General features: G+C 35.3%; 1 pseudogene; it reads left to right on the plus strand.

The window, feature by feature from the left end:
- The first annotated feature begins 1,657 nt into the window (after window positions 1–1,657).
- Window positions 1,658–6,060, plus strand: LOC101396656 (ubiquitin carboxyl-terminal hydrolase 37-like; annotated as a pseudogene).
- The last annotated feature ends 4,893 nt before the right edge of the window (window positions 6,061–10,953 follow it).

The following is a 10,953-nucleotide window of genomic DNA, read 5'->3' on the forward strand; positions in this document are numbered from 1 at the left end:
TTTAAAAGAAATTTTTTTCTACATAAACTAACTTCAAGATGGCCTACTTATTATTAAAAAATACATCTTGAGGGTCTCATGAGGGTATAATTCCCCCAAACTTCATGATTTTCTGGCAATAATATTACAAAGGGCAAAGGTCTTTCTCGGCATCTGATATAAAAAGATAGTGCAACACTATGGAGCTAGCCTGGGTGACTATGCTTTGCTTATTCATCAATATTTCAAATATCTTCTGCCATACACCATCAGTACTGTTTCTTTGTTGGCTTAGCTTGTTATATAGAGGGTGTAGTAATGCATATGGATGATTATAAGCCAAGGTAATCATTATACAAAAATAAAATGGAGAGTACTTCTCTGAGGGTTTTTGTTAATACCAGCAGTGAGTGCTGGAAGAGCAGGGTGGAAAGAGAATAGTTTAGTGTAGGAAAGGAAGGCATTTGTGTGTGTCACACTTAGTGGTCAGAAATGGTTTGTATTGAAAGCTCATTTCCAGGGCTGCAGCAACAAACAGCTGACCGATATATAACAATTTTCCAAGTAGCAAGGGGATGTTTCACAGGAATGACAATGCAAGCATAATAGAGAGGACCTAGGTGAAGAGTAAGACTGTTTTCCTGGTGGCACTGCCTAGAAACCAGTCTTTTCCCATCCAAATGATAAGATTTCTTCCATGTAGAGTCAGATTCCAAAAAAAAAAAAAAAAAAGGAATCCAAAGATGGAGATAACAGAATGCAAGAGCACAAACCATGAAGAATATTCAGTAATAAAACAGAAAATACAGCAAATTTGTGGTGAATGTAGAGACAGATAATATAAAGAGAGAGCACACAATTTAGGCAGCAGAATAAACAAAGATAATGTGATAGGCATAAAAGAGAAAAGCCCAAGAAGAATAGGGAAAAATGGACTAAGATGAGACCAGTTGATTATTACCAAAAATTTATTAAGACATTATTTATAATTAATTGAATATGCTCAAAACTTTTTCTAAATTGTTAAAATATTTGTATGCCAAAAATACCACAATAAAAGATTAAAAGACAAACTAGGAAAATATTTACAAATTTATGACAAACATTTTCTATCCTTATATATAATAAACCACCACAGATTTATGAGAAAAGGATGAACCTCTATTTACGCGCATGTTCAAATGGCATAAATAGGCAGTTCAAAAAGAGAAACCCAGATGACAATAAATACATGGAAATGTATTCTATCTCAACGATAATCAAAGAATGCAAGTCAAAATAAATTGGTAAGATTGTGTGAAATTCACCAGGACAAACAACCTAGTTTCTTCCTCAGATAAACTGTACAGGGGGTTGGGAATGCTGAAGAGGAAGAATTCACGGATTAAAAAAAATTCAAGAGAATATCAAGCAGATGGAATATGTGGGCCATCTCTGTATCTCTCAAACACACAAATTGCAAGAAAAAATAGTCACTTATGAGGCATCTGGGAAAATTTGAACACTGCCAAGATATTTGATATATTAAGGAATCATTGTGATAACAGTATTGTGGTTGTATATATCTTTGAGTCTTTATCTTTTTGAGATTTTTTTGAAGTACTTTTAGATGAAATAATACAATGTTTGGGATTTGCTTTAAAATGATCCATTTGGGGCAGATGATTGAAAGTGGGTAATGGTGAAACAAGTTGACATGGTGAAACAAGATCGCCAGTGTGTCGATAATTGTTGCAACTCAAAGATAGATGCATGGGGTAAGGGGGCCATCATATTATTCTCTCTACTTTTGTATATGTTGAAATTTTTCTGTAACAAAATGTTAAAATAAATTACTATAATTTTTGTTTATGGAAGTTTGGAAATGTATCGAAAGGCATTTATCACAATAAAATATTCAGATATGTGTGAAAATATGTACAAACCAGGATACTTGCTCCAGCGTTGTTGATAATTGTGAAAAAGTAGAAACAATCTAAACATCTATCAAAAAAGAGCTGGTTAAATAAATTATAGCATGTCCATACAACGAAAGAGTATGTATCCACCTAAATTTATGACCAAGATATATATTTATTAAACTGAAAAGATGTTCATGATGTAGCACTAGAAAAAAACCCCACAAGATTGTTGGAAGATTAGCATGGCCCTTGTAAAAGAGAAAACAAGCAAATTAGTAAAGCATTTTAGGGGTTTTTTTTTTTTTTGAGAGCAATTTGGCAGTGTCTACTGAAGTGTAAAGATAATTAAAGGTAATTCAGTAATTAAAATCTTTCTTATAATAGCAAAAAAACTGGAAAAAGCTTCAATGTCCATCAAAAGGAGACTGATTCTATACAACGGAATACTAATGCAGTTATCAAAAGGTCAAAGATAAAAAGGCAAACAATTTAATAAAAAATAGGCAAAAGATTTAAACAGGCACTTCAAAAAAGAAAATATATAAATGACCAATAAGCACATGGAAAGATGTTCAAGGTCACTAGTCATCCAAAAATACAAATTAAAACCGCAATGAGATACATTTACCCATTTACTAGAATGCCCAAAATTAAAAAGACTAAAAATACCAAATTTTGGCTAAGATGTGGAGAAACTGGAACTCACGTGCATTACTGTTGGAAATGGAAAATGCTACAACCACTATGAAAAATAGTATGGCAACACCTTATAACACTAAGCATACTACCCAGCAATTCCATTCCTTGGTATTTACCAAGGAAAATAAAAACTTATGTCCACACAACAACCTGTATATGAATGTTCATAGCATTATTCATAATAGCCAAAAAGTGGAAGCTACCCAAATGAACCTCAACTGATGAATAGATAAACAAATTGTGGTATATTCATACTGCAGAATACTACTCAGTAACAAAAAAAATGAAATGTCAGTAGTGGAAACAACGTAGATGATTCTCAAAATCATTACACAAAGTGAAAGAAGTCAAACACAAAAGACTGATTCCCTTTACATGAAATCCTACAAAAGGCAAAAGTATAGTGACAGAAAACAAGTCAATGGTTACCTAGGGTGGGGGTGGGGAAGATGTAGCAGAATTGGATGTAGAAGTGAAAAGAGGCAGCTGGAAACTTCTTAGGGTGAAGGAAAAGTTCTATAGCCTAATTATCTTAGTAGTTACACATTTGCATACAATTACCAAAATTTATCCGATTATGCGGTTAAAATTGGTGAATTGCATTGTAGGTAAATAATAATTTAATAAACCATAAAAGAATGAAAAACAAAACAAAAGTTAGAGGTGGTTTCCCAACCTCTTGCCCCTAGAAGGGGTGAAGGAAGAAAAGAAAAAAATCCCAGGATAAATCCTGTGTCCTTCTCTGATTCAGGATGTGAAGGACAATCAATCTCCTAGTCCTTCTTTCCCCCAGCATCAAAACTTTCCAGTGAAGCTGTACGTTATTTATTTGGCTAAAAGCAATTTTTAAAAAGGATTAGTCCTGTAAATACATGGTTCTCTCTGAGTTTGTAGCATGCAGGCTTGTTTTACAAAAACGAAAAAAAAAAAGAAAGAACATTTGAATTTGTGGCAAATAGAATAAGTCAGCCTGGGGGTTCACTAGAAAACTGGAGGAATTCCAAAGATATTTCAGCTAAGTCATAACAGTAACAATTTGGTTATTTGACCAGATAGAGCAAATCAAAGTTACTTGATGTTAACTTTATAAGATAACAACCTCCTGACTATTGACAAAATATCTTGTAAAGATGCAGATCAAAGGGGTTATTTCTAGATGCAGTCCACCAAAATAATCTTCACACAGCTATGAAATCTTATCAATGGTATGTTTTAGCATTGGAACTGTTCTAGATAGTAGGACATCACAGAAAGAAACCAAAAAGTGAAAACAAAGAAGTTCCTTCAAAAGCAGCAAGTTTGGAGAATAAAGATGAGCTTCTATTTTGAAAAGTTCTTGGTAATCTAATTAGAGTATCCCCAAAGGCTGCAAAAGAAATGCCTGGGACAATCCATTATTTGACAGTCACAACATCAACACCACTTAGGATTATTAGAAATTAGAACTACTTCAGATATGAATAAAGATTATTCAAAAGAGAATGAGGTATCATCAAATCTTAGTAGTAAGACAGACCCCCTCATCCCCCAAAAGTGTTTAAAGAGCAATAGAGAGAAACAGCAGCATCTGAAACATACTGAAGAGAAGACTTCAGCCCTTAGTGGTCTTCATTCTTTTATGGCAGCAGGACTATAAGCAGGGAACTCTTTTCTGAGAATTCTAACCTAGGTATAACTAGTATTTCAAGCCAGATACCCTCTGCTCACTCTTCCCTGAAAAATGGTTAGGGTTTCACTCTCAGCCACCTCCTTCCCATGTTTAAAAACAAAAGTATAACCAGGATCATACTAAATGGAACAAACCAGGGGGTCTCTTTCCACTCACTTACGGAAACAATTGCAAGGCCAATTTTGAAAAACAGCTATATGGATGCTATTTTACAGTCTCTGTTTTCATTTTAGTCATATTCTAATAATTTACCTAAGCAAGATATTTCACGGAAGAAAATCCCACTCAATGCCCTTATCAGGTTTTTGCACCCTTGCTTATTAAGAAGAATATCTGTAGCTCTGAGACTAAGACAGGTTTACTCCAGAAGGTTAAACATACCATTTCGGCTTCTGCCAGAGATTCTCTGGTTATTTGCAGAATAATGTTTAAGACTTTTTAAGCTTTTATTGTGGAAATTTTCAAACTTACATAGAAGTAGAACCAAGATTACAATGAACCACCACAATCCAACACCCAGCTTCAACATTTATCAACTCTTCTCATCTATGCTCCCCTTTTCCTTTGATGAATTATTTAAGGCAAATCCTAGATATTACATCATTTACCTATAAATACTTCAATGCTTGTGAGTTTTTTTTTTCAGTTCTTGCTGTTATTAGTGCCATAGAGTCGATTCCGACTCTTAGTGACCTTGTGGTCAGTAGAGCGGAACCCTGCCCAATCTTTCACGCCATCCTCTCACCTTACAGTGCCATATCAGACAATGTTCCACTGCTATTCATATGGTTTTCATGGCCAGTTTTTTCGGAAGTGGGTGTCCAGGTCCTTCTTCCTAGTCTGTCTTAATCTGAAAGCTCTGCTGAAACCTGTCCACCATGGGTGATCCTGCTGGTATTTGAAATACTGGTGGCATAGCTTTCACCATCACAGCAACAGGCAGCTGTCACAGTATGACAACCTACAGATTGATGGTGTGGTTCCCTGACTGGGAAACAACCTGGGCCTCAGTGGTGAAAGTGCCAAATCTTAACAACTAGACCACCAGGGCTGGCTTATTTGGTTCTTAGAAAAACTCAAAGAGGACATGACAAAAATAAATAAAATTTGAACGATTAAACACATAACTGGCAGAAAATTCATCAGATATTTCTGTCACAAGAGAATAATGATATCACTAATTTGGATTTTGAGGTTCAGTACTATATCATACGCAAAGTAAGTGGGGCAATCATTCCCCATATAAAATAATTTAATGAGCTCCTTTCTAACATTTCACATAGGGGAAAAAAAAAAAAACAAAACACGGCCTCCTTGGTAAATTGAAGGTCCTCTAAATCTTTTCTTTGGAGCAAAAGAACTAGAATATTCCTAATAGAAGTGAATCGAGAAGTGCTTTTGTCATACATAAATTTAACCGACTATGCAGAATTCTTATTCTTCATCTAAAACATTATAGCTTAAATGTGGCTCTCTCACTTTACAGAGTCTGGCCAGAAAGTCATCATTCCAAGATAGCTGACTCTAACATTTCATAGCATTCAAAATACAAGGCTGCCTTTTACCCTTGAGAGTGCACACACTTCAGGTTCTTGGTCACTGAAAGCCTCTCACAATGGTGAACACCTTCACTATTACCCTTTCACATGGCCAAGGAAATCTAACTTCAGATCCCAGAGTTGCATGGTTTTATGGATTGATCCAAAGAGCAAGAACGAGTTTACTAAAATCCACGTGTCCCTAAGCCAGAGTCTATGTGAAATGTCAAACAGAGGAGCAGCAGAAAAACTTGGTAAAAAGATTTTAATGTGAGGAATAGAGTCTGACAAATTTATATTACAAAACTCAAGATTGAAGGAAATGAGTAAGGATGAACATATAGCAGCTGTTTTAGAGATAAGAGAGAGAGCGGTCTCACTGTTTGGGCTGTGAAGATGATGATGAACCCGCTAGCAGCCCAGATATGGAATTTCCAGAGACTTATTTTCAAGTAATGCCTAAAAATCTAGAACTTATGAAACTCAAGAGCCCCAAGCAGTCACTGGGTCAGATCCTTACAGTTTGAATGAAATAAAGATTTTGATAAGGATAAAGTAAAAAAGCGCATCAGGGAGTGATTGACAGTGCCAGGAGAAAGACTTAGGATAAGAGAAAATAGGCCAAACACTTGGCTCAAAGCCCTCAGGAGTAAGATGATGACATCAAAATTGCTGCAGAATATGCCTACAAACAGGTTCAACAACTCTTCTCTGAGTGCTTAGGTTCTGATGAGAACTCTGAATATTTATCTTTAGATATAGTACACAAAGACTGAGAAACAGAAATAAAAATCTGAAACTAGATTTTTTCCTTATTCATATTGGCTACTTAGTGCTGTCAGCCATTGATTCTTCCTCTTCAGGTCATTGTATTAGTGATGCATATAACATTTAGAAGCAGACATGGTTCAATTATAATGATCCAGAAGTATTTAACATTCAAGAGGTCTCAGTGAAGAGTAATTGAGATTGGAGTGGTTATAACTTCTTTCACATGCACAAGGAGATATTTGATGCACTGCTGCAAATAAAATTATTCATCACTGATTAAGTAAGTGGGTAGGTCTAATCATTAGGCCTTGTGATGAACAAAACCCTGGGTTTATGTTTTATGTGTGCACTGAAATTTCTCTCTTATTCACCCCTACAACACACACACACACACAGACACACAGACACACACACACTTCCTCCACCTGAGAAGAACTCTGAACTCTACCTGATATATGAATAATCACCAGGTCAGGTCCAAACAAAAGAATAAAAGTACAATCATGGGCAACCTTTATTCTTGGCTCACATCAGAATTAGAATGAGAATAGCTCATTGATCTCTTTTCCTCCTACTTGACCAGAGCGGCACGTTCTATTGTTCTGGGACTCTGTGGTGGATGTAGATGTAGATGTGAGTGTAGATAGATAGATAGAAAGATAGATAGATAGATAGATAGATTAGGGGAAAATAGAAACTTAGTGAGTTAGGAATATGCATGTTAAAGACTAATAGCACAGCAGTATGGAGGATAAATGAAATAAGTGAAAGATAAAGCTCATTCATTAAGGAAATGCATGAAATTCACAATCATTTGGCTTTCTGTCTTTATTTTCCTCAAACAGTTTAAGTAATACTCTATAATTATTCTTATAATTTTCCTGTGTGTTCCTCATTAATAGAGTTTATTGGAAACACTACTCTCCATGTTACATTTATGGCAGTTTGTCCTAGTTAACAGAGAATTTTTTTGGTCACTTAAGGAGTTTAAATTACTTTTTCATGAGTTTTTAAGTTTTTTCTTGCTTATATATAATCCCAGAGAATGAATATTGGTACTTTGTGAGGATGAGGAGAGACTAAGGCAATAAACAAAAAATTAAAAAAAAAAAAAAAAAGGAAAATGGATTATGCTCAAAGAACTCTCATTTTGATTTAAAATCCTAATTGTAATTCTAAATTAATATTGCATGTATCAGAATTATCTGAATATGGGTGAACATAAACAACGATCTAGCTACCAGAGAGGTGTTTAGAGAGGGATAGATTCTCTCTCATTAGCCATAACTTTAGCCCTAGTAGAAAGTGGAAAGCAGGGTGGGAGGACTTTGAATTTATCTTCTAAATAGCAATGGTTTTATTTTATTTTTTTTATTGTTTTATTTTTTATTTTTTGTTTATTGCAGTAACATTGGTGTATAACATTGTAAAAATTTCAGGTGTACATCATTGTACTTCTATTTCTGCATAGATCACATCATGTTCAGCACCAAAATACCAATTACAACCCATCACCACACACATGTACCGAATTATCCCTTTCACCCTCCTCCCTCCCCCCTTCCCCTCTGGTAACCACCAATCAAATCTCTGTCCCTATGTGTTTGTTTATTGTTGTTATTATTTACTACTTAATGAAGGAAATCATACGGTATTTGACCTTCTCCCTCTGACTTATTTCACTGTGCATTATAACCTCAATGTCCATCCATGTTGTCACAAATGGCTGGATTTCATCGTTTCTTATGGCTGAGTAGTATTCCATTGTGTATATATACCACATCTTCTTTATCCATTCGTCCCTTGATGGGCACTTAGGTTGCTTCCAAGTCTTGGCTATTGTGAATAACACCGCAATGAACACAAGGGTGCATGTACCTTTACAAATTGGTGTTTTCAAGTTCTTTGGATAAATACCCAACAGTGGAATAGCTGGATCATATGGTAGTTCTATCCTTGATTTTTTGAGGAATCTCCATACTGTTTTCCATAGAGGCTGCACCAGTTTGCACTCCCACCAGCAGTGTATGAGAGTTCCCTTCTCTCCACATCCTCTCCAACACATGTTGTTTCCTGTCTTGTTAATTATAGCCATTCTGACGGGCATGAGGTGATATCTCATTGTAGTTTTGATTTGAATTTCCCTGATAGTTAGTGATTTTGAACATGTTTTCATGTGTCTGTTGGCCATATGTATATCTTCTTTGGAGAAATGTCTGTTCAGGTCTTTTGCCCATTTTTTAATTGGGTTGGTAGTTTTTTTGTTGTTGAGATGCATGAGTTCTTTATATATTTTGGAGATTAAGCCCTTATCAGAAGTATGGTTTGCAAATATCTTCTCCCAATTGTTAGGTTGTCTTTTTGTTTTGTTGATGGTTTCCTTTGATGTGCAGAAGCTTTTTAGTTTGATGTAGTCCCATTTTTTTATTTTTTCTATTGTTTCTCTTGCGCGGTCAGACGTGGTGTTTGAAAAGATGTTGCTAAGACCGATGTGGAAGAGCGTACTGCCTATGTTTTCTTCTAGAAGTTTCACAGTTTCAGGTCTTACATTCAAGTCTTTAATCCATTTGGAGTTAATTTTTGTGTATGGTGTAAGGTAAGGATCTACTTTCATTTTTTTGCATATGGCTATCCAGTTTTCCCAACACCATTTGTTGAAGAGACTTTCCTTTCCCCATTGTATGTTCTAAGCTCCTTTGTCAAAGATTAGCTGTCCATAGATGTGTGGGTTTATTTCTGGGCTTTCGATTCTATTCCATTGATCTGTGTGTCTGTTTTTGTGCCAGTACCATGCTGTTTTGGTTACTATAGCTTTGTAGTATATTTTGAAATCAGGGAGTGTGATACCTCCAGCTTTGTTCTTTTATCTCAGGATTCCTGTAGCTATTCGGGGTCTTTTGTTGTTCCATATAAATTTTAGGATTCTTTGTTCTATTTCTGTGAAAAACGTTGTTGGAACTTTGATAGGGATTGCATTGAATCTATAGATGGCTTTAGGAAGTATGGACATCATAACTATGTTAATTCTTCCAATCCAAGAGCACGGAATATCTTTCCATTTCTTTGTGTCTCCTTCAATTTCTTTCAGGAATGTTTTATAGTTTTCGGTGTACAGATCTTTCACCTCTTTGGTTAAGTTTATTCCTAGGTATTTTATTCTTTCTGTTGCAATTGTAAATGGGATGGTATTCTTAATTTCTCTTTCTGCTACTTCGTTGGTAGTGTACAGAAATGCAACTGATTTTTGTATGTTGATTTTGTATCCTGCAACTTTACCATATTCGTTTATTACTTCTAAAAGTTTTCTGGTGGATTCTTTAGGGTTTTCTATATATAAAATCATGTCATCTGCAAATAGTGACAGTTTCACTTCTTCCTTTCAAATTTGGATCCCTTTTATTTCTTTCTCTTGCCTGATTGCTCTGGCTAGGACTTCCAGTACTATGTTAAACAGGAGTGGTGACAGTGGGCATCCTTGTCTGGTTCCTGTTCTTAGAGGGATAGGTTTCAGTTTTTCACCATTGAGGATGATATTAGCTGTGAGTTTCTCATATATGGTCTTTATTATATTGAAGTACTTTCCTTCTATACCCATTTTATTCAGAGTTTTTATCATAAATGGATGCTGTATCTTGTCAAATGCTTTCTCTGCATCTATTGAGATGATCATGTGATTTTTATTCTTCATTGTATTAATGTGGTGTATTACGTTGATTGATTTACGAATGTTAAACCATCCCTGCATCCCTGGAATAAATCCCACTTGATCATGGTGTATAATCTTTTTAACGTATTGTTGTATGCGATTTGCTAGTATTTTGTTGAGGATTTTTGCATCGATGCTCATCAGTGATATTGGCCTGTAATTTTCTTTTTTTGTGTTGTCCTTGTCTGGTTTTGGTATCAGGGTAATGTCAGCTTCGTAGAATGAGTTAGGGAGCTTCCCCCGCTCCTCAATTTTTTGGAAGAGTTTGAGAAGGATAGGTATTAAGTCTTCTTTGAATGTTTGGTAGAATTCACCAGGGAAGCCGTCTGGTCCTGGACTTTTATTTTTGGGGAGGTTTGTGATTACTGTTTCGATCTCCTTACTGGTGATTGGTCTATTCAAGTTCTCTACTTCTTCTTGATCCAGTTTTCGAAGGTTGTATGATTCTAAGGATTTATCCATTTCTTCCAGATTGTCGAATTGGTTGGCATATAGCTTTTCAGAGTATTCTCTTGTAATCTTTTGTATTTCTGAGGTGTCTGTTGTAACCTCTCCTCTTTCATTTCTGATTTTACTTATTTTACTTATTTGTGCCTTCTCTCTTTTTTTCTTGGTGAGTCTAGCTAAAGATTTGTCAATTTTGTTGATCTTTTCAAAGAACCAGCTCTTGGTTTTATTAATTTTTTCTAT

Source organism: Ceratotherium simum, chromosome X (genome assembly GCF_057802395.1).
Source record: "Ceratotherium simum simum isolate JZ-2026a chromosome X, ASM5780239v1, whole genome shotgun sequence".
In the NCBI taxonomy this organism is placed as follows: Eukaryota; Metazoa; Chordata; class Mammalia; order Perissodactyla; family Rhinocerotidae; genus Ceratotherium; species Ceratotherium simum.